The sequence below is a fragment of the Leopardus geoffroyi genome, chromosome C2, assembly GCF_018350155.1.
Source record: "Leopardus geoffroyi isolate Oge1 chromosome C2, O.geoffroyi_Oge1_pat1.0, whole genome shotgun sequence".
In the NCBI taxonomy this organism is placed as follows: Eukaryota; Metazoa; Chordata; class Mammalia; order Carnivora; family Felidae; genus Leopardus; species Leopardus geoffroyi.
Genome location: NC_059333.1, coordinates 86,871,598 through 86,892,168, shown reverse-complemented (window position 1 = coordinate 86,892,168; position 20,571 = coordinate 86,871,598).

Sequence of the window (20,571 nt, the reverse complement as noted above, 5' to 3'; positions counted from 1 at the left end):
TCCGAAAAATCAAGACCAAGTCAAGGAGCTTTTTCCAAGTTTTCTTCTAGTTTATGGTTTCAAGTCTTCCATTCAAGTCAAGTCTTTAATGCAATTTGAGTTAATTTTTGTATATAAGATAATTCTATATCTTATATAATTATATATCTATATCTAAATAGTCTAATTTAATTCTTTTGTATGTAGATACACAGTTTTTCCGATACCATTTATAAAAAAGACTCTCCTTTCCCCATTGTATGTTCTTGGAATCCTTGTCACATGTGTAGGGGTTTATTTCTGGGCTGTTTATTCTGTTCCACTGGTCTATGTGTCTGTTTTTATACTAACACCATACTGTTTGATTACTATGCTTTACAATATAGTTTGAAATAAGGAAATGTTGTACCTCCAAGTTTTATTCTTCTTTCTCAAGATTGCTTTGGCATCTTTTGTGGTTCCATACAAATTTAGGATTGTCTTTTTCTATTTCTGTGAAAAATGTCATTGGAATTTTGATAGGCATTACACTGAATCTGTAGATGGCTTTGGGGGATATGGACATTACCCAAATAATATCAATTTTTCTGATCCATGAATATGGGATGTTTTCCCATTTACTTGTATCTTCTATTTCATTCATCAATATCTTAAGTTTTCATTGTAGAAATCTTATACCTCCTTGGTTATATTTATTCCTATGTATTTTATTGTTTTTTATGCTATCATAAATAGGACTGTTTTATTTATTTCTTTTTCAGACAGTACATTGTAGTATATAAAAACACAATTGACTTATATATGTTGATTTTGTATCCTGTAGCTTTACTGAATTTGTTTAATAGTTATAATAGTTTTTTGTGTGAAGTCTTTAGGGTTTTCTATATATAAGATCATGCTATCTGCAAACAGAGACAATTTGACTCCTTTCTTTCTGATTTGGATTTCTTTTTCTTGCATGAATGCTCTGGCTAGGACTGCCAGTACTATATTGACTAGAAGTGGTGAGAGTGGACATCCTTCAGCATTAAATTTTAGATTCATAAATCCAACTGCCTATTCAACATCTTTACTCAAATGCTGAATAGATTTCAAAATCAACATGTTATATCAGAGTTCCCCTTTCCAACTCAAAATGTTCCTATTAAAGTTTGCCTCTCACCCTAATGCAGGCCTGCTTGAGGGGAGGAGAGAGTCCAGCTGGTTTCTTTTCTTTCCTCATTATACCTCCTCCCCTCTCCCTAGCTCCTCTCCAGGATTAAACAGGATAGGGAGAAGGGTGAAAGTGGCAGGAAAGATCTACACTGACTATCATGTGTCTCTTGCCTTGCATTCTGAAAACTTAGTGCAATATTTCATGATAATTTTTTTAAATGAATTAGAAGATAGAAGATGAAAAACAGAGGAACCAGCCAAGATGTTATTTCCACAATTCATGTAAGAAATAATGGTGGACTAAACTAAGGAATAGTAATAGAAAGAGGAAAAAGTGGACAGGATGGTAAAGTTTTCAGGAAATAAATTAGCCAGGAATTGATGATTGATTGTAAGAAAGGGTGAATAAGTGGGAAACAGAATAATTTCAGATTCTGACTTTGAGGTCTGGGTTGATACTGGTGGTATTGAGATAGAGAATACATGGAAAGCATACAATTTTGGAGAAAGAGTTCAATGGCTCAATTGCAGTCATATTGTAAGCTGATGTCTTTAGATATTAAGAAGAAGCTGAAGAAAGTATTCATGTAATTTAAGTATAGATGATAATTTTAAAAAACATAAAGGTTTCTGGGAGGTGGCAGAATAGGAGAATGTGAGCTCACATCATCCCACAGACACACCAAGATAACAGCCACATCAGTGCAACTAACTCTGAAAACAACCCAAAAACCAGTAGTAGAACAGACTTTCCACAGTTAAGTTTAGAGAGGAGGCCACACAGAAAGGGTTAGGAAAGGTGGTGATGCAATTGGGAACCAAACTCCCTTTGAGACTTAGTCACAAATGAGAAAGATACAGGAATGGAGAACAATAGGATCAGACACCCCAGGCAAAGGGGACCTGCACTGGAAAGATAAGCCCTCATGATATTTGGCTTTGAAAAACAGTGGGGTTTAACCTCAAGCGTTTTTACAATCAACGGGGCTTAATTCAGCAGGCTTAGCTTCGGGAGAGCAGGAGGGCAATAGGAAACTGAGTCCTTGACATTAAAGAGCCAGTTTAACAAATAACCCCACCAACATACAGCATAAAAGCAGCAGTTTGAAAAGTGCCTGAGGTATACAAGAAGATTTATTTACTAACCTCAGAACACGCACTGGAGAGACAGGGATTTTTAGGAGACTTTTCTAAGAACAAGAGAGCTGACAGGCACCACTTTTCTCCACTGTTCCCTCGACCTAAATAGCAGGACATTTGCAGGAACCAACACTAACATTCTCTACCTATCTTGCTAGCACTGTGCACCCTACCCCCATGTTCCCCTACAGATCCATGGCATCCAACTTGCCCCACTCAGCAGGTGTCCTCTCAAAGCCCCCCAACACCCTGTAAGTAGCCCCAGCAGGGACTGGCACCACTCCAAGGTGACTCCTGCCCTGAAAAGAGGGGGAGATAACCACACACAGCAGTGCACCTCCAGTCCAAGCCACACCTTATAGCCAGTAGCATGGAGTACCCTGCCAATGAGTGCAACAAGTGCAGCTCTGGAAGACAGACTGGTGGCAGGAATCTGGTCTGTCTGCCAGCCCTACCAACCAACAAAAGCCTCTCAGGGGACAAAGCAGGGAGAGCTCCTGACAGGTCAGTGTGATTGCAGTCCCAGCAAACAAGTTGAGGGGAGGCATCTGCCCAACTACAAGCCCACAGCAGCCTCAGACTGGCCAATAGCACAGTGACCTAACCCTGCCTGATGCACCCACAATAAGCAAAGTGGGCTACTGAAGCCAACTGGACTGAAGGTATATGTGGTTCAGTCACAACAGTAGGGTGTATGCAACCCACATAAGCGACACCTCTAAAATGACTAGTTCTGGTAAACAGGGGACATTACATTACAGGGCATCACAGGATATCTTCTTCAAAAGGCCACTACTTTCAAAAGCAGGGGATCTAGCTGACTTTCTTAATACAAAGAAACAAAAACAGAGAGTTAGACAAAATAATGAAACAGAGAAATATATCCCAAATGAAATAATAAGATAAAACCACAGCAAAAAAAGAAAGCTAAATGAAACAGAGATAAGCAATAAGTATGTAGAGAAGTGAAAGTAATGATCATAAAGATACTCACTAGATTTGAGACAAGAGTAGATATTCTCAGTGAGACCTTCAACAAATAGTAATAAGATATTAAAAAGGATCAATCACAGATGAATGACTCAATAACTGAGATTAAAAAATACAGTAGAGGGACTCAATAGCAGATTAGAGGAGGGAGAAGAACGGATCAGCAACCTGGAAGACACAGTAATGGAAAGTAACCAAAATGAACAGCAAAAGGAAAAAAGAATAATAAAAAAAATGAGAACAGGTTAAGGGAACTCAGCAACATCATCATACATGATAACATTCACATTATAGAGATCCCAGAGGGAAAGAGAGAGAGAAGGGGGCAGAACATTTATTTGAAGAAACAGTAGCTGAAAACTTCCTTAATCTGGGTAAGGAAACAGACATCCAGATCCAGTAGGTGCAAAGAGCCCTCAACAAAATTAACCCAAAGAGGTCCACATCAAGACACATAGACACATAGTAATTAAAATGACAAAAAGGTGATAAAGAGATTGTAAAAGCAGCAAAAGAAAATAGTTACACACAGAAACACCATAAGGCTGTAAGTTGATTTTTCATCAGAAACTTTGCAAGCCAAAAGTGAGTGGTATGATATCTTCAAAGTGCTGAAAGAAAAAAACCCTGAAAATATGAATACTCTACCCAGCAATTTTATCATTTACAATAGGAGAGGTAGAGTTTCCAGACAAACAAAAGTTAAAGAGTTCATCACCACTAAACCAGGCTTACACAATTTCCCCTTGTTAAGGGGAGTGGAAAGGAAAAGTCATATTCAGAAGTAAAAGAATTATGAAAGAAAAAAATGCACAAATAAAAGCAAGCCTATAATAAAAGTAATGGATTAATCACATATAAAACCAGTATGGGACTTAAAACACAAAAGCAGTAAAATCAATTATGTTTATCTATAGAAATCTGTCAAGGGACTCACAAAACAAAAAGAAGCATCATATCAATATATATCAGCATGGAGGGAGAGTACCACTTATATCAATGGATAGATCATGTACGTAGAAAATCAACAAGGAAACAATGGCTTTGAATGATACACTGGGTCACATGGATTTAATAGATACATCCAGAATATTTCATCCTAAAGCAGCAGAATACACATTCTTTTCGAGTGCACATGGGACATTTTCCAGAACAGATCACATCCTAGGTCACAAATCGGGCCTCAACAAGTATAAAAAGATTGAGATCATACCATGCATATTTTTCAACCACAACACTATGAAACTTGAAGTCAACCACAAGGAAAAATTTGGGAAGACCACAAATACCTGGAGGTTAAAGAACATTCTACTAAAGAATGAATGGGTCAACCAGGAAATTAAATAAGAAATTTTAAAAATATGGAAACAAATGAAAATAAATACATGACAGTCCAAAATCTTTGGGATGCAAAAATACTCATAAAAGGGAAGTATATAGCAACACCAGACTTATCTCAAGAAGCAAAAAAAATTTCAAATATGCAACTTCAACTTATGCCTAATGGAACTAGAAAAAGATCAACAAATGAAGTCTAAAGCCAGGAGTAGAGGGAAATAATAAAGATTAGAGCAAAATTAAATGATATAGAAACTAAAAAAAAAACCCAATAGGACAGATCAATAAACCAGGAGCTAGTTCTTTGAAATATTAATAAAATTGATAAAATCCTAGCCAGAGTTATCAAAATAAAAAGAGAAAGGACCCAAATAAATAAAGTCACAAATGAGAGAGGAGTAATCACAACCAACACAACAAATAAAAACAATTGTAAGACGATATTATGAAAAATTATATGCCAATAAATTGGGCAATCTGGAAGAAATGGATAAATTCCTAGAAACATACAAACTACCAGAACTGAAATAGGAAGAAATAGAAAACTTGGACAGACCCATAACCAGCAAATAAATTGAACAGCAATCAAATATCTTTCAACAAGGGGCACCTGGGTGACTCATTTGTTGTGTCCAACTTCAGTTCAGGTCATGATCTCAAGGTTCGTGGATTTGAGCCCCATGTCAGGCCCTATGCTGACAGCTCAGAGCCTGGAGCCTGCTTCAGATTCTGTTTTGCTCTCTTTCTGCCCCTCCCCTGCTCATGCTCTCTCTCTATCAAAAATAAATAAATATTTTTAAAAAATTAAAAAAAAATCTTCGAACAAATATAACTCTAGGGCAAGGTGGCTTCACAGTGGAGTTATACCAAACATATAAAGAATAGTTAATACCTATTTTTCTCAAACTATTCCAAAAAATAAAAATGGAAGGAAAACTTTCAAACATATTCTATGAGGCCAGCATTACCTTGACTCCACTAAAAAAGAGAACTATAGGCCAATATCCCTGATAAACATGGATATAAAAATTCTCAACAAGTAACAAATCCCATCCAACAGTAAATTAAAAGAATCATTCACCATAATCAAGTAGGATTTATTCCTGTACTGTGGGGTGGTTCAATATTTGCAAATCAATCAATGTGACACACCACATTAATAAAATAAAGGATAAGGATCATGTGATCATCTCAATAGATGCAGAAAAAGGATCTGATAAAGTACAGCATTCATTCTTGATAAAAAACCCTCAATAAAGAAGGGTAAGAGAGAACATAACTCAACATCATAAAGGCCATATAAGAAAAACCCACAGCTAAAATCATCCTAAGTGGGGAAAAACTGACTCTATGGTCAGGAACTATACAGGGATGTCCACTCTCGCCATTGTTATTTTAACAAGGTACTAGAAGTCCTAGCTTCAGCAATCAGACAAGAAGAAATAAAAGGTCCAAATCAGCAAGGAAGAAGTCAAACTTTCACTATTCACAGATGACATGATACTCTGTAGAAAATTCAGAAGACTCTACAAAAAAATTGCTAGAACTAATACACAAATTCAGTAAAATCGCAGGATATAAAGTCAATGTACAGAAATCTGTTGCATTTCTATACACCAATAATGAAGCAGAAGAAAGATAAATTAAGGAATTGATCCCATTTACAACTATATCAAAAACCGTAAGATATCCAGGAACAAACTTACCAAAGAGGTAGAAGATCTGTACTCTGAAAACTATAGAACACTTGTGAAAGAAATTAAAGATGACACAAAGAAATGGAAAAACATTCCATGCTCATGAAATGGAAGAACAAATATTGTTAAAGTGCCTATACTACCCAAAGCAATCCACACATTTAATTCAATCCCTATCCAAATACCAATAGCGTTTTTTACAGAGCTAGAACAAAGAATCCTAAAATTTGTATGGAACTACAGAAGACCCTCAATAGCCAAAGCAGTCTTGAAAAAGAAAAGCAAAGCTGGCAGCACCACAATTCCAGACTTCAAGTTATATTACAAAGGTCTCATCATCAAGACAGTATGGTACTGGCACAAAAACAGACACATAAATCAATGGAATAGAAAACCCAGGAGAAAGAAAAAAAGAAAGAAAGGAAGGCCAAAAAATGACCCACAAATATAGGGTCAACTAAACTTTGACAAAGCAGGAGAAAATACCATTGGAAAAAAGACAGTCTCTTCAACAAATGGCATTTGGAGTACTGGAGAGCAAAATGCAAAAGAATGAAACTGAACCACTTTCTTACACAGTGAAGGAAACAATTAACAAATCTAAAGGGCAATCTTCAGAATTGGAGAAGGTATTTGTAAATGACATATCCGATAAAGGGTAAGTATACAAAATCTATAAAGAATTTATCAAACTCAACACCCAAAAAACAAATAATCTAGCTTAAAATGGGGAGAAGACATAAATAGACATTTTTCTAAAGAAATGCAGCTAGATCAACACTAAACCATCTTGCACAACCAGAAAATTGATTTGAGGAATAACACAACAATCTGCACAACTTGAACTATAGAACTCGGCAGGTATGCAGCACAGAGAGAGAGGACGGGGGAGAGAAGCTGCGGAGGACAGGGAGCTGTTTTCGCTTTCAGAGAGAGGACAGAGACAGGGGGAGAATATAGGAAAAGCACCCTCCCACACACACACACACACAAAGCAGCTGGAGAAAAAGTAGAGAATTGGAAACAGCCACAGGGACTGGACAAAAAAAAGGAGAAGGGATAAAGGAGAGAGTTTAAATTCCATTAAGACTCTATAAACAGGGGGAGCACAGAGTCTGAAACTCCACAGCTGGATACCTGGAGGTGCTCTGGTGGGAAGGGTGAATCCCTAGGAGCAGAGAGCGAGGTTCAAGGGGTCCTTGGGCCACATGGGAAGAAGCAGTTCCCTGCTGAGAGGACATTTGGTAGAGGCTGTGTGGCCACCCCACAGGCAAAGGTCCCAGCAGACCCTGGATAACAACCACATTCACTGGTGTTGGAACAGGATGTTAAGGGTGAAGCCTGGCACCAGATGTGTGTTGTGATTTTCCATAAACCCTGAAACACTGCTGCTACAAGATTGTGCAAACTTTTTCTGGGGTGGGCTGGCAACCAGCGGGAGTCTCTGGCATCTGCAGCTGTGCGGTCTCATGAACATTCCTGGGGCAAGCACCAGCCATTGCTTAGTGAGACCCTCCCCCAGAAGATCAGAACAGATCAAAGCCGCAGTCCCTCAGAAATAAGGCATTGAGGGGGCGCCTGGGTGGCGCAGTCAGTTAAGCATCCGACTTCGGCTCAGGTCATGATCTCGCGGTCCGTGAGTTCAAGCCCCGCGTCGGGCTCTGTGCTGACAGCTCAGAGCCTGGAGCCTGTTTCGAATTCTGTGTCTCCCTCTCTCTCTGACCCTCCCCCATTCATGCTGTCTCTCCCTGTCTCAAATAAATAAACGTTAAAAAAAAATTTTTTTTTTAAAAGAAATAAGGCATTGAGAAACAGCCCCATTTGAGATAAAACTCAGGAAGGAGGTGCCGCCTGGCAGCCTGATGGCCTGGTCACAGACAATGTAGAAGCAGGGAGTAGATGGAAGCCAGAGACAAAGGAGGGGTGTTTGATTGCCAGTTGTGGAGAGGTCAGAGTTCTGATACTAGAGACTGGGTAGCTGGGTGCCGCCATTGTCACCCCTCCAGTGCATGCACATACACGCCTACACACGCCACAGCAATCTACCCCAGTGAACTAAGCATCACCACCTAGTGGAGAATGGAGAGTAAACCCCTCCCAACTGGGCCAACAGCGCTCTTGACAAACACAAGTCTCTCCACCTGCTTAGTTTACAGACTATAAAGTGCTTCGTAGATTGACTTCTATGGGAAACCTGATGTAATTTCAATCATACTTCATTCTGTTCACTGGTCTTTGCATTCATTTTTTTTTCCTTTTTCTTTTCTTTTCTTATTCTTGGTACAGAAAGAGAAAAAAATCTATTTTTATTTTCCATTTTTATTAAAAGACTTTTCTTTAATTATTCCATTTTACTTTCATCATTTCATTTATTCTATATTATTGTATTCACTTTTTCAAATTTTCAAACATTTTCCTTTTATTTTTCCTTTTTTTCCTTTTCTTATCTTTCTCTTTTTTCTCTAATCTGTCAAGCTTCTTTCAATAACCAGACCAAAACACACCTAGGATCTAGCATCCTTTATTTGATTTCTTTGTGTTGTTTTAAATTTTGTAATTTTATGTTTTTAACTTTATTAATTCCTTTTCTTCCTCCAAAATGATAAAATGAAGGAATTCACCCCAAAAGAAAGAACAAGAAGAAATGACAGCCAGCAACTTAATCAACACAGATATAATCAAGACACCTGAACCAGAATTTACAATCAAGATCATAAGAATACTAGCTGGGGTTGAAAATAGATTACGATCTCTTTCTGCAGAGATAAAGAAGTAAAAGCTAGTCAGGATGAAATAAAAAATGCTATAACTGAGCTGCAGCAGCAAGTAAGCTATATAGAGGACAAACTTATGGAGAATAATAAAGCAGAAAAAAGAGGGAGACTATGGCAGAAGAGCACGAAATAAAAACTAGAGAACTCAGTAACTCATTAAAAAGGAATAACATCAGAATCATAGAGGTCCCAGAGGATGAAGAGAAAGAAAAAGGGGTAGAAAATTTATGTGAGGAAATCATAGTGGAAAACTTTCCTAACCTGGGGAAAGACACAGACATCAAAATCCAGGAAGCACAGAGGACTCCTATTAGATTAAACAAAAACCAACCATCAACAAGGAATATCATAGTCAAATTCACAAAATACTCAGGCAAGAAAATAATCATGAAAGCAACAAGGGGAAAAAAGTCCTTAACCTACAAGGGAAGTCAGATCAGGTTTGCAGCAGACCTATCCACAGAAACTTGGCAGGCCAGAAAGGAGAGGCAGGATATATTCACTGTGCTGAACTGGAAAAAATATGCAGCCAAGAATTCTTTATCCAGCAAGGCTGCCATTCAAAATAGGAGAGATAAAAAGTTTCCCATAAAAACAAAAATTAAAGGGGTTGGTTACCACTAAACCAGTCCTGCAAGAAATTTTAGGGGGACTCTCTGAGGAGAGAAAAGACAGAAAAAAAGAAAAAAAAAAGACCAAGAGCAGCAAAGACTAGAAAGGACCAGAGAACACTACCAGAAACTCCAACTCTACATGCAACATAATGGTAATAAGTTCATATCTTTCATTATTCACTCTAAACGTCAATGGTCTAAATGCTCCAATCAAAAGACACAGGATAACAATGAATAGGGAAACAAGATCCATCTGTATGCTGTTTACAAGCGACCCATTTTAGACCTAAAGACACCTTCAGAGGGGCGCCTGGGTGGCGCAGTCGGTTAAGCGTCCGACTTCAGCCAGGTCACGATCTCGCGGTCCGTGAGTTCGAGCCCCGCGTCGGGCTCTGGGCTGATGGCTCAGAGCCTGGAGCCTGTTTCCGATTCTGTGTCTCCCTCTCTCTCTGCCCCTCCCCCATTGATGCTCTGTCTCTCTCTGTCCCAAAAATAAATAAACGTTGAAAAAAAAAAAATTAAAAAAAAAAAAAAAAAAAAAAAAAAAAGAAGACACCTTCAGATTGAAAGTAAGGGGATGAAGAACCATCTATCATGCTAATGCTTGACAAAAGAAAGCCGGAATAGCTATACTTATATCAGATAGTCTAGATTTTAAAATAAAGACTGTAACAAGAGATGAAGAAGGGCATCATATTGTAATTAAGGGGTCTATCCACCAAGAAGACCTAACAATTGTAAACATTTATACTCCAAATGTGAAGCACCCAAATATATAAATCAATTAATCACAAGCATCAAGAACCTCATTAATAAAAATACCATAATAGTAGGGGACTTCAATACCCCACTTAGAGCAATGGACAGATCATCTAAACAGATAATCAACAAGGAAACAATGGCTTTGAGTGACACACTGGACCAGATGGACTTAACAGATATATTCAGAACATTTCCTCCTAAAGCAGCAGAATATACATTCTTCTCCAGTGCACATGGAACGTTCTCCAGAATAGATCACATACTGGGACACAAATCAGCCTTCAACAAGTACAAAAAATCAAGATCATATCGTGTATATTTTCAGACCACAACGCTATGAAACTCGAAATCTACCACAAGAAAAAATCTGGAAAAATAACAAATACTTGGAGACTAAAGAACATCCTACTAAAGAATGAATGTGCTAACCAAGAAATTAAAAAGGAAATTAAAAAGTATATGGAAGCCAATGAAAATGATAACCCACAGCCCAAAACCTCGGAACACAGCAAAGGTGGTCATAAGAGGGAAGTATACAGCAATCTAGGTCTTCCTAAAGAAGGAAGAAAGGTCTCAGATACACAACCTAACCTTACACCTCAAAGAGATGGAAAAAGAACAGCAAATAAAACCCCAAACCAGCAGAAGACAGGAAATAATAAAGATTAGAGCAGAAATCAATGCTATGAAACCAAAAAACAAAAACAAAAACAAAACAAAACACAGTAGAACAGATCAATGAAACCAGGAGGTGGTTCTTTGAAAGAATTAACAAAACTTTTAATTAACCCCCTACCTGGTTTGATCAAAAAGAAAAAGGAAAGGACCCAAATAAATAAAATCAAGAATGAAAGGGGAGAGATCACAACCAACACAGCAGAAATACAAACAATAATAAGAGAATATTATGAGCAATTTAATGCCAATAAAATTGGCAATGTGGAAGACATTGACATATTCCTAGAAACATATATACTACCAAAACTGAAGCAGAAGGATATAGAAAATTTGAACACACCCATAACCAGTAAAGAAATCGAATTAGTAATCAAAAATCTCCCAAAAACAAGAGTCCAGGGCCTGATGACTTTACAGGGGAATTTTACCAAACATTTAAAGAAAATTTAAAACCTATTCTCTTAAAGCTGTTCCAAAAAATAGAAATGGAAGGAAAACTTCCAAACTCTTTCTGTGAAGCCAGCATTGCCTTGATTCTAAAACCAAAGACCCCACTAAAAAGGAGAACCAATTTCCCTGATGAAGATGGATGCAAAATTCCTCAACAAGATACTAGCCAACCAGATCCAATGATAATTAAAAGAATTATTCACCATGACCAAGTGGGATTTATACCTGGGATGTAGGGCTGGTTCAATATCTGCAAAACAATCAATGTGATCCATCACATCAATAAAGAAAGGACAAGAGGGGCGCCTGGATGGCTCAGTTGGTTAAGCATCCAATTTCAGCTCAGGTCATGATCTCTGTCCCGACTTCGAGACCCGCGCTGGGCTCTGTGCTGACAGCTCAGAACCTGGAGCCTGTTTAAGATTCTGTGTCTCCCTCTCTGTCTCTGCCCCTCCCCTGCTTGTGCTCTGTTGTTCTTTCTCTCAAAAATACATAAACATTTAAAAAATGAAAAAAAAAAAGGACAAGAACCACATGATCCTCTGAATAGATGCAGAGAAAGCATTCGACAAAATACAGCATCGTTTCTTGATAAAAACCCTCAAGATAGTATGGATAGAAGGATCATACCTCAAGATCATAAAAGTTTTCCCTAAGGTCAGGAACATGACAGGGATGTCCACTCTAGCCACTGTCAGTCAACATAGAATTGGAAGTCTTAGCCCCAGCAATCAGACAACACAAAGGAATAAAAGCCATCCAAGTCAGCCAGGAGGAAGTCAAACTTCCACTCTTCACAGATGACATTATACTTTATATGGAAAACCCAAAAGATTCCACCAAAAAACTGCTATAACTGATCCATGAATTCAGTAAAGTTGCAGGATATAAAATCAATGCACAGAAATTGGTTGCATTCTTATACACCAATAATTGAAGCAACAGAAAGAGAAATCAAGGAATTGATCCTATTTACATTTGCACCAAAACCCACAAAATACCTAGGAATAAACATAACCAAAGAACATACCTAGGAAATAACCTAGGAAAGAAAATACCAAAGAAAATACCTAGGAATAAACATAACCAAATAAACATAACCAAAATCTATACAATGAAAACTATAGAAAGCTTATGAAAGAAATTGAAGAAGACACAAGAAAAAAAAAAAAGGAAAAATATTCCATGCTCACGGGTTGGAATAACAAACATTGTTAAAATGTTGATACTCCCCAAATCAACATATTCAATGCAATCCCTATCAAAATGATATCAGTATTTTTCGCAGAGCTAGAACAAACAATCCTAAAATTTGTATGGAACCAGAAAAGACCCCAAATAGCCAAAGCAATCTTGAAAAAGAAAACCAAAGCTGGAGGCATCATACTTCTGGACTTTAAGATGTATTACAATGCTGTAATCATCAAGACATTATGGTACTCGCAAAAACAGACACTCAGATCAATGTAACAGAAGAGAGAACCCAGAAATGGACCCACAAATGTATGGCCACCTGATCTGTGACAAAGCAGGAATGAATATCCAATGGAATAAAGACAGTCTCTTCAGCAAATGGTGCTGGGACAACTGGACAGCGACATGCAGAAGAATGAACCTGGAACACTTTCTTACACCACACACAAAAATAAACTCAAAATGAATGAAAGACCTAAATGTAAGATGGGAAGTCATCAAAATCCTAGAGGCAAAAACCTCTTTGACTTGGCCCCAGCAACTTCTTACTCAACATGTCTCTGGAGGCAAGGGAAACAAAAGCAAAAATGAACTATTGGACCTCATCAAAATAAAAAGTTTCTGTGCAGTGAAGGAAACAGTCAGCAAAACTAAAAGGCAACCAATGAAATGGGAGAAGATATTTGCAAACGACATATCAGATAAAGGGTTAGTATCCAAAATCTATAAGGAACTTACCAAACTCAACACCCAAAAAACAAATAATCCAGTGAAGAAATGGGCAAAAGACATGAATAGACACTTCTTCAAAGAAGACATCCAGATGGTGAACAGACACATGAAAAAATGTCCAACATCACTCAATATCAGGGAAATACAAATCGAAACCACAATGAGATATTACCTCACACCTGTTAGAATGGCTAACATTAACAACTCAGGCAAAAACAGATGTTGGTGAGAATGTGGAAAAAGAAGATCTGTTTTGCACTCCTGGTGGGAATGCAAACTGGTGCAGCCACTCTGGAAAACAGTATGGAGGTTGCTCAAAAAATTAAAAATAGAACTACTCTATGACTCAGTAATTGCACTACTAGGTATTTATCCAAGGGACACAGGTGTGCTGTTTTGAAGGGGGACATGTACCCCAATGTTTTTAGCAGCACTATTGATAATAGCCAAAGTATGGAACGAGCCAAATGTCCATCAACTGATGAATGGGTAAAGAATATATGGTATATGTATACAATGGAGTATTACTCCGCAATCAAAAAGAATGAAATCTTGTCATTTGCAACAACATGGATGGAACTGGAGGGTATTATGCTAAGTGAAATTAGTCCATCAGAGAAAGACAAATATCATATGACTTCACTCATATGAGGAATTTAAGATACAAAACAGATGAATTTAAGGGAAGGGAAGCAAAAAAATATAAAAACAGGGAGAGGGACAAAACATAAGAGACTTCAAAATAGAGAACAAACAAGGTTGCTGGAGGGGTTGTAGGAGGGGGATGGTCTAAATGGGTAAGGGGCATTAAGGAATCTACTCCTGAAATCATTGTTGCACCATATGCTAACTTACTTGGATGTAAATTAAACAATAAATACATTTAAAAAAGAGAGAGAGATCACCTCACCCATGTTAGAATGGCTAAAATTAAAATCATAGGAGAAAACAGCTGTTGGTGAGGATGCAGAGAAAGGGGGATTTTCACACTATTGGTGAAAGTGCATTCTGGTGTAGCCACAGAGGAAAATGGTACAAGGTTCCTCAGAAAGCTAAAAACAGAACTACCATATGATCTAGCAACCAGACTACGAGATAATCACCTAAAGGATACAAAAATACTGATTTGAAGGGATATGTGCCCCCTATGTTTATAGCAGCATTATCAATAATAGCCAAATTATGGAAAAAGCCCAAATGTCCATCCACTGATGAATGAATAAAGAAAAAGTGGCATGTACATATAGAATGGAATATTACTCAGCCATAAAAAAAATGAAATCTTGCCATTTGCAATGAAATGGATGGAGGTAGACAGTATAATGCTAAGTGAAATAAGTCAGTGAGAGAAAGGCAAATACCATATGATTTCATTCATATGTGGAACTTAAGAAACAAAACAAATGAACATAGCATGGAAAAAGAGAGCAGCAAACCATAAAACAGACTCTTAAAAATAGAGAACAAACTAAGGGTTGCTGGAGGGGAGGTGGGCAGAGATGGATAGGTTATATTGGTGATGGGTATTAAGAAGGGTGCTTGTGATGAGCAATGGGTGTTATATGTAAGTGATGAATCACTAAATCCTACACCTGAAACTAATATTACATTGTATGTTAACTAAGTGGAATTTAAATAAAAACTTGGAAGAAAAAAAAAGAATGAAATCTTGCTATATTCAGTGACATGTATGGAGCTGGAGAGTATAATGGTAAGCAAAATAAGTCAGAGAAAGACAAATTCCATATGATTTCACTCATATATGGAATTTTTGAAACAAAACAAATGATTAAAGGGAAAAGGAGAGAGAGAGAGAGAGAGAGAGAAACCAAGAAACAGACCCTTTATTGTAGAGAACATAGTCCTGGTTACCAGAGGAGAGGGGAGTGGGGGGATGGATGAAATAGGTGATGGGGATTAAGGAGTGCACTTGCCGTGATGAGCACCAGGTGATATATAGAATTGTTGAATCAATATATTGTTATATTATATTGTACGTTAACAGGAATTTTTAAAAAATTAACAAAATTTTTAAAAATGGGCAAAGCGGTTGAATAGATATTTTTCCAAAAAAGACATACAGATGGCCAACAGACATATGAAAACATGCTTGACATCAATAACTATCAGGGAAATGCAAATCAAAACCACAATGAGATACTACCTCACACTTGTCAGATGGCTAGAATCAAAAAGAGAAGAAATAACAAATGCTGGTAGGATGTGGAGAAAAAGGAACCCTTGTGCACTATTGGTGGGAATGTAAATTGGTGCAACCTTTGTGGAAAACAGTACAGAAGTTTCTCAAGAAATTAAAAATCGAATTACCATATGATCTAGTAATTCCTTTACTGGGTATTTACCCAAGAAAAATTAAAACACTAATTTGAAGATATATATGCACTCCTACATTCATTGCAGCATTAATTATAGTAGCCAATCAAGTCATGATCTCACAGTTCATGAGTTCAAGCCCTGTATCAGGCTCTGTGTTCACAGTGCCAAGCCTGGTTCAGATCCTCTATCACCCTCTTTCAGCCTCCCTCTCTCTCTCTGTCTCTCTCTCTCAAAAATAAATGTTAAATTTTTTAAAAAAATTATAAAAGCCAAATTATGGAAGCAACCCAAGTGTCCACTGATAGGTAAATGGATAAAGAAGATGTGATATAAATATATATGTATATGAAAATATAGGAATATTTATTACTCAGCCATAAAAAAGAATGAGATCTTGCTATTTTGACAACACAGATGGATATAAAAGTATAATGGTAAATGAAATAAGTCAATCAGAGAAATAGAAATATCATATGATTTTACTCACATGTGGAACTTAAGAAACAAAACAAATGAATAAACAAAGAAGAATAAAGATTAAAAAAACAGACTTAAATACAGAAAACAAATTGGTGGTTGCCAAAGGGCAGATGGTTGGGAGGAGAGACAACACAGATAAAGTGAATTAAGAACACTCTTTTCTTGATAAGCACTGAGTAATGTATAGAATTGTTGAATCATTATATTGTAGACCTGAAACTAATATCACCGTATGTTAATTATCTTAAATTAAAAAAAAAAGAAAGATATGTGAGAGTATGTAGCTATGATAAAATTAGTCTGGACAATAATATGGCTGGAGATAATAATATAATAATATGGATTTTTCAGTGAAACAAACAGGACTATTAAATATAATGTACCTCTGTTTCTCACTCCTGATGAAAGAAACAGACTTGAAATAAAAATATCCACCACTTTCATCACATTATGCTTATAGAGCTGAGGGGAAAGGAAATGGGCTAATTGGTATAGTAGTTTGTTAAAGAAGTGAATATAAGGGGTGGCCTGTCCATGGTTACAACCTTTTAAACTTTACATGAGGTTTCTTGCCTTTCTGAAATTCAAACCGTTGTATAAACCTAACATCTTCTCCTAATAAATCCCACCCACTCCAACCCCATTCCGCCACAATTCACTTCCAAAGCAAATGGTATGTATTTAGGGCACTCAGTGAGTAACAACAAAAGTAAGACCAGTGTATCTTCCTGACGACAGCAATTTTGGGGACTTTAGGGCCAGTGAAGCCACAGGGAAGCTGAGCTGGAAACAGATTTGCATTGTGAATCATTATCAAAATTGTGAGCTCAATTCAGATTACAAAATCTTTATTACTGTGATGTTACAAAAACCCAAGAAGAACACAGCTGGATTCTCAGATGACAGGTGAATCTTCCAATTTCTGGCTGAAGACACCTCAATTTTGTGGTAATAAATTGTGAAAATTTGATGTGGACATTACTGTATTGGGATACATGTGGAACCCTACTAGGTTATTATTACAGTGACTTTTTTCTGGCAGTAAGACTTACTTTATGATAAAAATTTAGCAGACTATGGAGACCCCCCCTCCCATAGGGAACTCTCTCCACACAAAAACTTTCTGGAATTTGATTAGCTTAATTTACTGGAAGTTTAGCTTTTAGTTTTATGGTAAACAACAGCAGCATTAAAACCCTACAATTTGCTCCCTGCCTATATTTCCAGTTTTAACTCTTAACTTACCTTCCTCAAATTCATATTTCGGCCAAGGTGTTCTGCTTACTGCCGCTGACCCTGGGTTGCATTTTCCTTACTTTTTTCTGTCTGCTCTCCTCTCCCAAGCCCTTTGAGATCCAGTTAACATCCTGACTCTTCTTCAATAAAACCTTGCTCAATCTTTATAGTTTGAAGTGATTCTCACTCCTCTGATTTCCTATAACAAATAAATTATGGAAAATTATTGTAAATCGTAACAATAAATGTTTGATATATTATTATAACATTTATATCTCATAATTCTACTGGACAATTTTTTCTTTTTATTAACTTTTATTCATCTTTTGTTTTATGAGATTCCAAGATACTCTCAGGTTCAATGATTTACTAGAACTCACAGAATTCGGAAAAGCTCTTATATTCACAGTTGCAATTTATCACAGTGAAAGGATACAGATTAAAATCAGCAAAAGCAAAAGATGCATAGGACAAAGTCCAGGAGAAACCAGGCACAAGCGTCCAGTTACCCTCTCCTATTAGAGTTGCATAGACAGCGCTTAGTTCTGCCAGGAACAATGTGTGACATTTGAGATGTATTATCAACCAGAGATGCTCACTAGAACCTTGGTGTCCTAAGTTTTTATTATGAGTCAGTCATGTAGCAACTCCATTCTTACTCTCCCCCACCCCCACCCACCAGAGGTCAAACTAATACAGCATGGCTGAGGAAAGATAAAAACAGGCATTCACCATAAATTTCACTGTTAGCATAAACCATCTGCTGTGGTCCAAGGTCTCAGGTATACAAAGATACTCTTTTCAGGCATGATATTCCAAGGGCTCAGAGTTTGTCTCCCAGGAGCTAGTTAAGAAACAGTCCATCTGGGATGTGCAGGATTTGAGCACACCAAGCCCATTGAGTTAGCACTCTACTATGCACTTTATTTGGTAATATTGAGCTGTCTAACCATATTTGATGACTCTTCGGTGTCAGTGTAGAACAGAATCAACATTTTCTGTTTAGTTACTACTCAATAAATATTTAAATTTTTTCATCATTATATATCTCCTACTCATTACTTCATATACCAAATATATTGTTCAGGTTTGTTATATCTTTCTTCTGCAGAGCAACATAAAGAATGTCAATTCTTGGCCAAATTCTCTTCTTTATTGCAATGACATATTTCTATAGATATTTCATCTAAGTTTATGCAAGTAGAGCAGCAGCTAGAGTGACATTTTTCAATAGGAAGTGAGGATACGGAATGTGTACAGTTGTCCATTTGCATTATAAAACTAGAACAAATAAATGTGACACCTGAGTTGTTTCTTTGAGGCCTGATGTGTCCCCCATCTCACCTAAAATAAGGGACTTATGTTCAAAGGTATACATGTTTTTTTTTTTTTGTTGTTATTTTGTTTGTTTGTTTTAAACGTTTGTTTATTTTGAAGGGGGAGGGGCTGAGAGAGAGAATCCCAAGCAGCCTCCATGATGTCAGTGTAGAGCCTGATGTGGGGCTCAAACTCACGAACTGTGAGATCACAACGTGAGCCAAGATCTCAAGAGCTGGATGCTTAACTGACTGAGCCACCCTGGTGTCCCAATATTTTTAAATAAGAAAAAAAAAAGACCAGAATGCCTAGATTTTATGTAAATAGATATGATTTAGCTAAGAATACTATTAGTGAAGAATATCAAACTAGCTTCAAAGCTAAAATGTATGGGGTGAAAGGCAAAATAATGTCATAATAAGAGTATGTGACTGGATATCAGGACTTCTGCTATGATAGGGACAATGTTATCTATTTACCACACTTTTAGGATATCCATATTCCCCAGCTGTCCTGGCAGTTAAGTTGAGGTCATCTGATTAATTCTCTTGAGTGAAATCTAACATGGCACTTAGTCCCAGGCGGCTAAAAGTGAGTGGAGGCTAAGTATTCCAGAAGGTGGGATTGCTTGACCTCTCTTAGACTTTATAAAAGAAGAAACAAATATTTGTTGTATTAAAGCCATTGAGATTTCAGGCCATTTGTTACTACAGCCAAACTTAGCCTGACCTGGCTACTATACCTGCACCATAATAACTCTGCAATTAGCAGTACAGTTGACCTTTGAACAATATGGGGGTTGGAGGTGCCAACCCTCCTACAATTGAAAATCCACAAATGATTTTTGACTTCCCCAAAACTTAACTACTAACAGCAGTTAACAGTCTACTGCTGACTGGAAGCCTTGCCTCTAACATAAACAGTTGGTTACATATTTTGCATATTATATGTATGATATACTGTATTCTTACAGTAAAGTAAGCTAAAGGAAAGGAAATGTTATTAAGAAAACCTTAGGGAAGAGAAAGACATTTACAATACTATACTATATAGAAAAAAATCCACTATAGATGGATTCATGTATTTCAACCACTTTTTAAGGGTCAACCATATAACCAAAGGCAAGAGGCTTCGACTCTTCAGCTTCTAGTTTCCTGGAGCATAAAATGCATACGTTAGCTCTCTCTAAAGTTACTCTTAACTAAAAATGGTCATACAATTGGTTAAAAGCAAGGGCCCGGTAGATTCAATTACTGGCAGTGTCACTTAACTGTGATGTTAATCTCATTTGTCCTTTTCCACAAAATGAGGATATTAATGGTTAATACATATCATCATTTTTAAGTTGCACACGGAAAGCACTAGCCTGGTATATAGAAAGAGTTCTAAAAGTCAACAATTAATAGTCATACCCATAACAATAACAAGCACATTGGTTAAAAAAAGTTTACAAGTCAACAATAAATTTTGTTTTCTAAACATCCTTGCCTCAACAATGATATGGTTAACAGTAGTAAGTGCCTTTTATATCCAGCATTCTTAAACTTCCTAACAACAGAAAAAGATAACAAAGTTAGCTTCTCCATTATTGTCCTGTAGTCATGTTTATGATACCAAAAAATGAGAAAACTTGGTTCACTAGTTCATGGAACTCTTACAGCATGAAACAAAAGTAAAAATGTTCTGCTGGGGTGCTCC